This window comes from Anabrus simplex, chromosome 2, assembly GCF_040414725.1.
Source record: "Anabrus simplex isolate iqAnaSimp1 chromosome 2, ASM4041472v1, whole genome shotgun sequence".
Taxonomy (NCBI): domain Eukaryota; kingdom Metazoa; phylum Arthropoda; class Insecta; order Orthoptera; family Tettigoniidae; genus Anabrus; species Anabrus simplex.
The window spans coordinates 1054530564-1054543656 of NC_090266.1; the positions used below are offsets into that span (position 1 = coordinate 1054530564).

At 37.1% G+C, this 13093-nt stretch overlaps 1 protein-coding gene across 2 annotated transcripts in view; it reads left to right on the plus strand.

Moving 5' to 3' along the window:
* Nucleotides 1–13093, plus strand: part of LOC136863279 (ras-related protein M-Ras) — a 64991-nt gene that overhangs the window by 48809 nt on the left and 3089 nt on the right. The window lies entirely within an intron of this gene.

A 13093-nucleotide genomic window follows, 5' to 3' on the forward strand; every position in this document is an offset into this window, starting at 1 on the left:
GCATTATTGTAGTAATAAAGTAGTTAAAACCTATTGAAATTGTTTAATTTTATGTGTGTGTAATCCATTTAGTGGTATTTATATATTGGTGTTTAGTGCTTGTTGGTAGAAATTGGGAGTAGTGTTATTTATTTGAAGCTTATATAAAGTAGTTCAGTTGGTGTTCAGTAATTACGTTTTCTAGGTTAAGTAGGCTAGCTGGGTGTACTTTGTTTCGAATTTAGGTTTTATAACTAATTTAGGTAATATTAACTTTTAAATTTTTTAAAAAATATCTGTAGGTTGGTTGGTATAATACTTACAAAGGCAGATTGTCAAAAGGAGTTGTAACTTCCGTAGCTTTCATATTTGAGTAGACAATAGACCCTGTATTTCTTATAGATATCCATTCAAACTATCATGAAGGTAATAATTTATTCCATTGAATAACACGATACATCTGTAAACTTAAATTTTTAATAAGAAGTTGAAGATAATACATGGTATTTCACGAGAGAATTACTCAACAGTCTTTGGATTGTTGACGATTGTTTGCTGCATTCCGACAAGATCAAAGAGTATATTGTCTTTGAGTAAATACATACACGAATCAGCTGATTACTGTATTCCGATAATTTGTAGTCCCCGGCATACTTTGTACTTTGCACCTTCGTTTATTCAAGTAAAAGTAAGTTAATCAAATTCCTGTATCCCAATAATATTGCAATTGAAGTCCCCAGCATAGTTTTGACAGAAGGATTTTTTTTTTTTTAAATTATTGTAGACAACCTCTTATTTTTCAGCATTTAAGGACACTTTTATTCTCTGTTCCGCGTAGTAGGGAAAAAATAGTAATCTGCCAGCTGTAAAAATCATATAACCTCATTTCAGTTGAGAATTGTAGTGTAGATACGGTATATTAGGTAGTACCTTGCCTGCTATATTCGTGTTTATCTTTGTGTGTGTGTGTGTGTGTGGTTTTTTTTTTTTAGCGCATAGTAGGATAAAGATGCAATGTCTACACATATAGATTTGTTGATAAACTTTGGGTAGTTCATGCGAAAATTAAGCTTGCAATTTTCATTTCTATTTGTGCTTAGTAATAACATACTGTAATTAGGATACATCTGAACATTATTGTAGTGTATTGTAGTATCTTATTAGAAATTGGTGTGCTTATTCTATTATTGAAAAATATTTGTGTAGTATAGTAGTATCTGTAGAAACCATCTAACCTGAATTCTGTTGTAGTAATTCGGATAGGCTTAACTGCAGTTTACGAGTGTGTAATTCTTGTGTGTTCCTTTTGGTATTCGGTAATTAACGGCAGTTTTTATCCTGTTAGGGTGTTGCAGGATAAAAATACAGTACGACTAAGTAGTTTTGTAGTGTACTAGTATATTAATTACCTTATTGTTGTGTCTTCCTTGTATACTATCCTAGACAATATTTCTTTCCTTTTTTTTTTTTTTTCACAGAATAAGTCATTTTATTTTTCCTTTTCTTTTCATTTTTCCATAAATAATGGCTAAAGAGTGCAAGTGTAGGAATTAGGGATGTGGCCAGGCATTAAGGAGTATCAGGGAGGAGTTTTAGAGTTTGAGAGAGATAATTAGGATTCTCCCTGAAGAAAATAAGGTAGGCCTCCCTCAAACAATGTACCGGATACAGTAGGATTAAAAGAGGGATCGGAAGGAAAGGGGAAATTGTAGAATACAGGTGGTCTAGCGTTTTAAGAGGAAGGAGATTGCAGGCTAAAAGATCAATTCAGGATCAGAATTCAGGTCAGGTGTCTGTCAGAAATTGGTACAGGTCACTGCAGATAGAACAACAGGGGGAAGATTAGGAATAAGGAACTGTTGCTGAGAAGTCTGGAAGTAGGAGGAAGAGAAAAGGTAGGAAAGAGAAATATGGAGTAGAGGATAGGAAAAGACAGGTGGAACAGGGTCATGGGAGGAAAAAAAGTAGGAGGAAGTAGCTTCTGCAGCTGTCAGGAAAGATAGGGCTAATGAGGAGGGGAGGGAATCAAATGAATTGGGTAGGGTTGAGGCTCTGGTCATGGGGCATTCCATTGTTACTCATGCAGGGAAAGTGTGTGGAGGAAGGGGAACCAGGGTAGAGTGTTATCCAGGAATTAGGTTAAGGCAGATGTTGAGAAAAGTAGAAGAGAAAGAGGAAGGAAAGGAGAAGGTGGTAGCATTTCACGTTGGTACCAACAACGTAAGGCAAGCAGGTACAAGTACCAACATAGTTGGGAATGTGTGGGATTTGGTACATACAGCACGGTAGAAGTTAAGGGAGTGAAGATTATCAGTGGGATACTGACTGGACGATGAGTCGATGAGGCTATGGAGTTGGTATGTGGGGAAACTGGGAGCAAGATTTGTAGATGGTAATGGGAGAGTAGGAGATGCGCTCACATACCCTTCACTTGAACCGCAGTGTTACATGTAAGTTTTTGTTTAGAAGGGTTATCAGTATGCGCATTCAGGGAAATGGGGTGGACTAGGGTGCTGTAATAAGAGTGCAGGGAGTTGGAAGTTATGTAAGGATGACATAAAAATATTAGTGTTAAACTGTAGAAGTATTGAAAAGAAAGGAATAGAATTAAGTAATTTAATAGGTATATACTTACCAGATATTGTAATAGGAGTTGAATCATGGCTGTGAAATGACATAACGGATGCAGAAATTTTCTCAAGGAACTTGAGTGTGTGTATTGTAGAGGCAGAATAGGAATGGTAGGAGGGGGAGTATTCATACTGGTGAAAGAAAAATGTGTAAGCTACGAAAAAGTTAAGGATGAGAAACATGTAATGCTGTTTGTAAGGCTCATGTCTAAAGATAACAAGCAACTTGATATTTTGGAATGTACAGACCTGGAAAGGATGGTGCTGACATAGGTGCAAAAATATTTAACAAGATAATCAGCTATGTGAGGATTGACTTGGGTAGGAACATTATTGTAGCGAGTGATCTGTGTTTTCCAAATGTTAGGTGGTACAGTAATGCAAATGACAGAAATCGTGATCAACAAATGACATGACCAATAAATTTAATGTATGAAGGACAGTTCAATCAGAAAGCTATCAAACCACCTAGAGGGAACGATATTCTAGACATATTTCTGATAAAACCCGATGAGATCTACAGAGAAACTGTGTGATAGATGGTCTAAACGATCACAAATCTGCTTTTGCCATAGTTAAAAATAAATGCGATAGAAAGGAATGTTATAAAAAAGTACCACATGGTTAAGAGGGGCATTAGGGACTTCTTAGAAAGTAATTATGATCAGTGGTAAATGGTAAATAAAAATGTTAACAGCTTTTTGGGATGGATTTAATATTTGAGGAGGGTGAAAACAGTATGTGTCTTTAAATGTGATATGAAATGGTAAGAACCCAGTATGGTATAACAGAGAAATGAAGAGACTGAGAAGGAGGTGCAGGTTGGAAAGAGACTTAGGAATCATTGTGGAAGTGAGGAGAGATTGAAGGAACTTACAAGGAAATTGAATCTAGAGAAGAAGTTAGCCGAGAACAACATTATGGCAAGCATAATCGGCAGTCATATAATTGTAAGTAAAAAAAATGGAAGCGTATATGTAGATACTTTCAGGCAGAAACAGGTTCCAAGGAGGACATTCGAGAAATCATTAATAAAAAAAAGGGGGAGTGCATATGTGAGAACTTGGAGAAGACAGAAGTGTATTCAGTAAGCAGTATGTAAAGATTGTTAGGTATAAGGATAATGATCAGGTAGACAAGGCCTCTAATACTAACAAAGTATTGAAATTTACCTGTGATGATAAAAATAATTACAATAACATACAAAAGTTGAAAAGTAGAAAAACAGCTGGAAATTGGTAAGATTTGTAGGAATCTACTAAAGTCAACAAGTTGGGATATATAGTAGAAGCCCGTTATAGCGAGAATTCATAACAGTGAAAAATTTACTCGCTATAACGGATTGTCGTTATATCCGATTTTTGTATAAAAGTCGGAAAACCCTTCATGCACATTAAAATTGGTATGAAACGGCAATCATTTTGTTCAAAACTTGTGTTTCCGCAGATGATATCAACACTACGGCTTACTTGTTTGTTATTTTTCGTAATCCGATACTACGTGAAAGTGTATGTTTAATTTCATTCTGAAAAAAATATAGTCCCGTATTTCTCCGAATCCAAGATGAACCCCACTTTTCCCTTCAAAAAATTTAAATCAGGCTCAAAAAGAAGTTTGTAAAATCATATGAATGCCTTGTTGTACAGTAGGCCTACGCATTTTTAGACGCCGAACATTGACTTTCACCACGCCTGTTTTTTTTTTTTCCGGCTGCACAATTCTTCTTTATTTTCGCGGGTTTAAGGACCATTAACTTAACATTGGCATCATAATACCGAAGAGAACTTGTTGAAAATTTTCCGGCAATACCTATTCCATGCTTCTCTACAATACAACGATCCATCAGGAAATTATTCTTGCTGTCTATAAAACTGTTACTGTTACGCAGCGTCAGATATAACCGTCTGCCGCTACATGCACGTCTCGCTTGTCAGGTTCGGCCAAATTCAGCGGCTAGCAATGTATAGGCCTAATCGCGAACGTTGAAAGTCAACGAACGAGTTTATTGCGCCACGGTATGGCCATTCCGCGCTTGCGTTTTTTGTGCACATACCTCACAATTTCATCTTCGACTTCTTTAAAGTGTCCTTGTTGCGGACCACTGAATACATTTTTTGTACAGTACGCATTTTTTAGCTCTTTGTCTTCACGCCAATGCCAAATATTGGCTTTTTAGGCCTATGCCATGTTTTCTTGCGGCTGCAAAAGTATTTTACATTTTCGAGTGTTTAATAAACATTAACTTAAAATTGGCATTATAATATCGACTAGAACCCGTTGAAAATTTGCCGACAATACCTTTTCCACATATCTTTACAATACGACTATCAGTCACGAAAATATTCCTGCTGTCTATAAACCTTAATTTTACTAAGCGTCAAGTACAATAGACGCGTTATGACTCTGCCACTGAGTAGCCATGGCTTTTCTAAGAATTCAAAGGGTCGCATGTTTTGATGTCATTCTGCAGATTTGAGAAACACACAGGCACTGCAGAAACGTTGTCGCGGCTAGCGATGTGTAGTAAATAGGCGGTCGTTTATTGTCAACGAGTTCTGTGCGCGTGTGAAAAGAAGCAGCGTGGTTACCACGGTAGTTGCCAGTGGTATCGATTAACTTACTGTTAGGCTGCGAATGCAACAACCCTTAAGTTTTCGCATGAGATTCTGAGAGAAAAAAAAGTCTTGGATTTGGAAAAATACGGTATCACTCCAGAGATTTCTGTGGCAAACACCTCAGCTTTCTTCTTCATACAGTCACCTAACCTAACCGTATATGTAGCCTATCACGAAAACATATTTGAAATGCATGTAGAGAAATAACCTCTACGCGAAAAATGTACATGTAAATAGCCGTTACTAGACATGAGAAGATATGAAATATCCTCTGAAATCAGTGATGTACTCTGCCATATCTTGAGTTGTATCACATTCTTACTTAATTTCCGTATATAACATTAAAATAAAGATATCGTTTACTTCAGTCTTTATTGTTAACGAGTTAACTGCTATCAGCCACGTTATTTATGCATTTAATACGAAAACGTGTTATCCTCTTTCATTTCGAATTTTTTTTTTAGAGAACAGCAGTCGATGGGTGTTACTAATCAACTCCAACATCGCCTTTGAATGTCAACGAGAGAGATCACAGATTCACAAAGTGAGAAAACTGTACCGCACCGAAGATGATCGATCGCATTTTTTTTTGCAAACGTTTCAGTTTTCTTATTCAAACAGCGTCACGTATCCTAACTTAACCGTACTATACGTATGATGAAAACACACTTCAAGCGCCAGTAGAGAAGTTATAACTTTCTCTCTATAAATTTTCATAATAGCCTTTCCGTAATTTAACCAGACACAACAAAATATAAACTAACCTCTGAAATCAATTAAACACTCTGCCATATCTCGAGGTTTCTCCCATTCTTACTTAATTGCAGTATTTAGCCTCAAAATTAAGCGGTAGTTTAGTCAGCCTTAATTTTTAACGAGTTAACAACCGTTATTGGACACGTTATTTACACATTTATTACGAAAATATGTTTCCTTTCATTTCGAATTTTCTTTACAAAACAGCTGTCAACGGGTATTACTAATCGACTCCGACATCGCCTTCGAATGTCGACGAGATAAATCGCTAGTGCACATAGCGAGGAAACGATGCCGAAGGTAATCTATCACTTGCAATATCATCGCTGGGGTGTATAAATATTGGTAACGGAAAAAATCGCACGCGCTTAATCGCTCGTAAAAACGGATGCGCCAGTGATAGGGTTCTCGCTGTAACCGAAGGACGATACACAGTTTAATATAGGAATTTTGAAGGGACAGAAAAAAGTCGTCGCTATAACGGAGTTCTAAATGGAAATTCTAAGTTCCCATGGAGGGAATTAGATTCTTTTCCACCAATAGAGCATATCAAAAAACAGATAAAAAATTAGATGGATGGCTTTTCCGGCGTTTGCTCTATTAACCAGCGTTTCGTCTTAGGTCTGACACTAGACTCTTCAGAGTGGGATGTGTCAGACCCTAGTTCTCGCTATATACCGTACTCGCTATAGCGGACTTCTACTGTAGTATCATATCTGAAGTATTTATTTTGTTACAGTTTGCAGGGAAAAAAAAGCTAGATGAATGGAGATTTGCTATAGTTAACCCTGTGTAAGAAGGAAAGGGTGATAAACATAATTCCAATAATTATAGGCCAGTCAGCTTGTGGTGTGTTACTTGGAAGCCATGGGAATGCGTTATTTCTGTTTGTATTATATATGTTTACAAAATTACTAACTCGTTTTATAGAAAGCAGTGTGGGTTTAGGAAAATTTATGCCACTGAGACTCAACGTGTAGAATCCCAGAAAGCTATAACAGGTATTTTAGATTCAGAATGTCAGATGGACTGTATTGCTATTGATCTGTCTAAGGCTTTTGATAGGGTAGATCATGAGAGACACAAAAATTCTAGAAAATAGAAATCAGAGAATTTGAGTAGATGAAGCATTATCTGATCCTGTAATGATTAAGAAGGAAGTTCCTGAAGGTGGTGTTATGGGTCTGTTTTCTTTTATATGGGTAAAGAAATGGAATCAGAGATGAGGCTTTTTACGGTTGATTTTATTCTTTATAGAGTAATAAATACTGTTATGTTGCAGGGTTGTGAGAAACTGCAAAAAGACCTCGACACTGTTGTGAGATGAACAGCAGACAAAAAGATATGGTGAACGGGGTGAAAGGTCAGATTGTAAGTTTCACCAAGAAAAAAAAAGTCCTCTGTTTTAATTACTGTGTTAATGGGATGAAAGCATCTCATGGGGATCTCTGTAATAAGGACATAGGTTTAATATAAGGGAAGATATTCAAAGGGGTAATGTCATAAATGGTATTGTAAATAAAGGTTACATATATCTTCATATGGTTATGATGTTAATTAAAGGTTGTGTAAGGATGTAAGGTTGATGGCATATGAGTCACTCAAGATCACAATTAGAGTGTGGTTCCAGTGTATGGACCCTTATCAGGATAACTGGAAAAAAAAAATCTGAAGAGATGAGCATTATTTGTTCTTAGTGATTTCCGACAAAAGAGTGTTACAAGAATGTTGCCAAGGTTTGATTGGAAGTAGGGAGATGAGCTGCTTGACTATGCAGTATATTCTGAATGAAGAGATGACGTGGAATTACATTAGTAGATGAGTAAGTTTGCGAGTGGTGTTTTTAAAAGTAGGAAAGATCACAATATGAAGATAAAGTGGGAATTCAAGAGGACATATTTTGGGGCAAGTATTTGTTTCTAGGATGAGCAGTTATGGATTTGGAATAATTTACCAAGGGAGATTTTTGATAATTTTCCAACTTTCTGAAATTAAGAAAACGCTACATAAACAACTAATCGTCAGGAATCTGTCACCTGGGCGACAGCCTTAAATGTAGATCATTTGATTGATTGATTGATTGATTGATTGATTGATTGATTGATTGATTGATTGATTGATTGATTGATTGATTGATTGATTGATTGATTGATTGATTGATGTGGCATACGAGTTTCAGGAATGTTGGGGACAGCACAGCTGAGGGAAATTACCATTTGAGATTAACATTCAATGCGGCTGGTAATCGAACCAGATGACTGGAATCAGAAAATTACAGTGGACGACACCGATGTATGAGAAATTTTAGCATCCTTCGGTGTGGTTCATTCCCTGCAACTTGCTGTTCTGACTGGTGTTATCATATATGATTTTTTTTTTTTTTTTTTTTTTTTTTTTTAATTTTTAAATTATCTATATATATAAAATAACATGTACTGACTGACTGATTCATCATCGCCGAGCCAAAACTACTGGACATAAAGAAATGAAATTTTGGGGATATATTCATATTAAGATGTAGGTGCTCGCTAAGAGAGTTTTGGGATATTCCGTCGCTAAGGGGGTGAAAAGGGGGGTTAAATTTTAAAATGAGTGTATCTATATCTCAAAACTTAAAAAGTTTACAGATGTAAAAATTGGTATTTAGAATCTTCATTAAAAATAAAGAAACGCATATTTTTTTGTTTTCGGAAAATCCCAATAGGAGGGGTGAAAAAGGGGTTGAATGCCTTTAATGGGAATACTTATATCTCAGAAACTGATATTACAGACCTGAAAATTGGTGTTTGGGATCTCCTTTAAAAATAAAGAAACACGTATTATTTTGTTCTTGGAAAATTCCAATTAATGGGGCGGTGAAAAGGTGGGAATTTTTAAAATGAGTGTATCTATATATCAAAACTTTAAAAGTTTATAGGTGTAAAAATTGGTATTTAGAATCTCCTTTAGAAATAAAGAAACCCGTATTTTTTGGCTTTCAGAAAATCCCAATAGGAAGGGTGGAAAAGTGTGAAAAAGTGGTTGAATGCCTTTAATGAGGCTACTTATATTTCAGAACCTGAAGATATTACAGACCTGAAAATTGGTTTTGGGATCTCCTTTCAAAATAAAGAAAAATGTATTATTTTTGTTTTTGGAAAATCCAGTTAATGGGGGGTGAAAAGAGGGTGAATTTTTAAAATGAGTGTATCTGTATCTGAAAACTTTAAAGTTTACAGATGTAAAAATTTGTATTTAGAATTTCCCTTAAAAATAAAGGAACACATATTTTTTTTTGTTTTCTGTAAATCCCAATAGGACGGGTGTGAAAGGGTGAATAATGGGTTAAATGCTTTTAATGAGGATACATATATCTCAGAAACTGTTTTTTTTTTTTTTTTTTTGAAAATACAGTTAATGGCGGTTAAACAGGAGTGACAAATTGGGGTGAATTTTTTGAAAGACGATATCTACAGAATATCTGAGAAACGTAAAATGTTACAGACGTAAAAGTGGGTATTTGGAATCTCCTGTAAATGTAAAGAAACATAGGTGGTTTGTTTTTGGAAACTCTACTTAAGGGGAACTAAAATGGAGCGGAATTTTAAAATGAGAATTTCTACAGTATATCTCAAAAACTTAAACATGTTACAGAAGTGAAAAATGGTATTTTTTATCTCTATTAAAAATAAGGAACCATGTATTTTTAGTTTTCGGAAATACCACTTGGGTGGAGGGGGGGGGGGGGTAAAAGTGACTGAAAATGGTGTTGAATTATTTTAATTAGGCTACTGATATCTCAAAAATGGAGATGTTGCAGACGTGAAATTTGATATTTGGAATCTGCTTGAAAAGTAAAGAAACACGTATTCTCGGAAAATCCAATGAGCGAGGGAGGGGGGGGTGAAAGAATTGAAAAATTGACTTAATTGTATGAGAATACACACATCTAATAAAAACTAAAGTTGTTACAGACGTGAAAATTGGTATTTTGATCTCCTTTAAAAACAAAGAAAAACGCGTTTTGGGGGGGAAACCAACTTGGGGGGCGGGAGTGAAAAGGAGTTGAATTCCTTTCATGGGGACACACAAATCAAAAACTGAAGAAGAGTCGTGATAATTGGTATTTAGAAGATCCTTTACTATTAAAGAAACAAGTATTTTTTGCTGGAAAATTCACTTGCGTGGGGGGGTTGGAGTGTGAAAGGAAGTGAAAAAAGTGAGTTATTTTATGGGGATATATCTCAAAACTGAAGGTAATAGACTTGAACATTGGTGTTTGGAATCTCCTTTAAACATAAAGAAACACGCCTTCTTTCAATTTTTTTTAGCGGGGGGCGGGGTGTGTAAATAAACTTTACGGCGGTGGGGTGTAAAAGGAGGTGAGACCAATTGATTTTACTGTTCATAATGTACTTATAGGGAGCCTCCGTTGCTCAATCGGCAGCGCGCCGGCCTCTCACAGCTGGGTTCCGTGGTTCAAATCCCGGTCACTCCATGTGACATTCGTGCTGGACAAAACGGAGGCGGGACAGGTTTTTCTCCGGACGCTCCGGTTTTCCCTGTCATCATTCATTCCAGCAACACTGTCCAATATTTCATTTCATTTGTCATTCATCGATCATTGCCCCAGATGTGTGCTTCAGCAGCCGGCACAATTCCTATTGTCACCACTAGATGGGGCTTTATTCATTCCATTCCTGACCCTGTCGAATGACTGGAAACAGGCTGTAGATTTTCGATGTACTTATTCTGATCATCTTGGGTGTGGAAGCGAAACTCAAACGATGGAAGGAATATATAGAAAATCTCTTCAAAGATGACAGAAATGATCCTCCTTCACCTGACGAGAGAATAAATTAAAATAGCCCTGAAATAACAAAAAGTGAAGTTGTACATGCCGTAAAACTTCAAAAGAATGGTAAAGCAACTGGACCTGATGGTGTGTACGCTGAAGTTCTCAAAGTAATAACAGAACAGGAATCTACCGGCCTCAATATCTTAACATCATTATTCAATCAAATATATGTATCGGGAGAAATACCATCAGACTGGCTGAAATCAACCTTCATACCATACCGAAGAAGCCTAACTCGTCTCAGAGCGATGATCATCGTATGATAAGTTTGATGTCTCACGTGCTCAAAATATTCTTGCGAATCATTCACACTAGAATATACAAAAAATGTGAATTCCACATGGATCAGAATCAGTTCGGTTTCCGAAATGGCGTTGGTACACGTGAGGCACTCTTCTCGTTAAATGTGTTGTTACAGAGGTGCAGAGATCTGAATGTTGATTTCTATATCTGTTTTATAGACTATAAAAAAGCTTTTGATTGTGTCAGGCACAATAAGCTGATAGAGATTCTGAGATCAACAGGTATTGACTCCGGTGACTTACGTATAATCAGTAACCTGTACTGGAATCAGTTTGCAAATGTCAAAACTGATCAAGGAACTTCAGAAACTGCTTCGATCAGGAAGGGCGTCCGCCACGGTTGTGTACTGTCACCTCTGTCCTTGAGGAGAAAAAGAGACAGTCTCTCAAAGTGCATTGGCACTGCCAGTGGCTCCAAGTAGCCTACGCAGTGGCCTCTACGGTATGCACTAGCCAGCGTCTTGATAGGTGTGCTAGGTACCAACTGATGAGTCCAACCTAGCACACGAGGGCGAAACACTGGCAGCCAGGAATGAGTTAGCTGGAAAATTTATAATGTCCATAAACGGACCATTTATATTGGTATTATCAAAAGAAAAAGCATGTCACCTATGTACGTTTACCAAACACTAATCACCAGTGATGAGAGAGCAATTACAGTGATAAGGAACTCAAGAACACAACTAAAGAAATGATCCTTCAACCTCCACTCAGATATGTACTGCAGACCACCTGCTACTTTAGCAGGTAAGAATCATAGACTTTTTATATGCCACTCTTCAAATTGTTACATCTGGTGGAATTGTATGTTGTTCATTGTTCATTGATTTTTCAATGATATGCAAGATAGTAAGATCTCGGGAAAATAATTCTATGGCGGCCGCCCCCCCTCCCCCATGCTCTAACGGGTGCATTACAAATTGCCTTTCTTGAAAGTTGGCATCTCTGAAAATACGTAACATACCAGTAGTTCGTAGAGATATATTCATTTCATGATACAAAATTGTTTCTTTACACAAAGGACTGCATCGAATCCTTGCATGAACACCATGAAAAACTTCTTTTCTGTGTACACACCTAGGATGGACGGATCTGACGCGATCAGCAGTTGTGCCTGTTTGTTTAAATCGTGCTATTGTCTGAAACACAAATCGTTCATTGATACCGGTAGATTTCAGCATAGAAAAATTTCCTTAGCTCACTTTCTGGAACAAAATAACGCCATTACAGGGATACAATTCTCATATACTCCCCACTCCATCTTTCACTGTTGCCTGTTGTTTGCACACTGCAAACAGGTTACTGGCGGAGTCGTGAAGGTGACCTTGTGGACGAAGACATACAACGTTGCCACGCTTATTCATTTGCAACTGCCATCCTTCAGTGCGTTTAGATTTTACTGACAGAACTTATGGCAGTACTGTGTAGATGGACCAGAATGTAAAAGAACTCCTTGTGGGACAACATTCTGGCACCTCGTTCTACAAAACCTTAAAAGTATTTAGTGGAAAGTAAAATTTTCTTCAGCAATAGCCTTCAGCTGCCCCTCATTCACGCGTAATGATGGTCCTTCCACATTCTTCATCTTCAACTTCGTGAGTAGACGTTGCACTTTGTATTAATTGATGAAATCTTTACTGAATACTGTGTTAATGTTACTCACTGCACTTGGCTAATTGTGGCTCAATTCTCTCCCTTGTCCATCCATATCGTGTCTACAAATCGCGTTTTTGCATAGGCTATTTTTGGCACCGTACTGAACTTGAGCAACACCTGCAGCAGCAGGAAATGCGCTGTCCATGCCTCCGGACACTGAAGAGTTCGTTCCCCTTCTTAACCGCACTGCAAGTACTTCAGACCAATGCCCAGGGGCATCAAGAGTTCCAGTTACTATAATTCAGCCTTTCAAATTGCACGACCTAATACTAATGTAGCGTATATCCTTAATGGGTAAGTATTATGAAGGTGGGAATA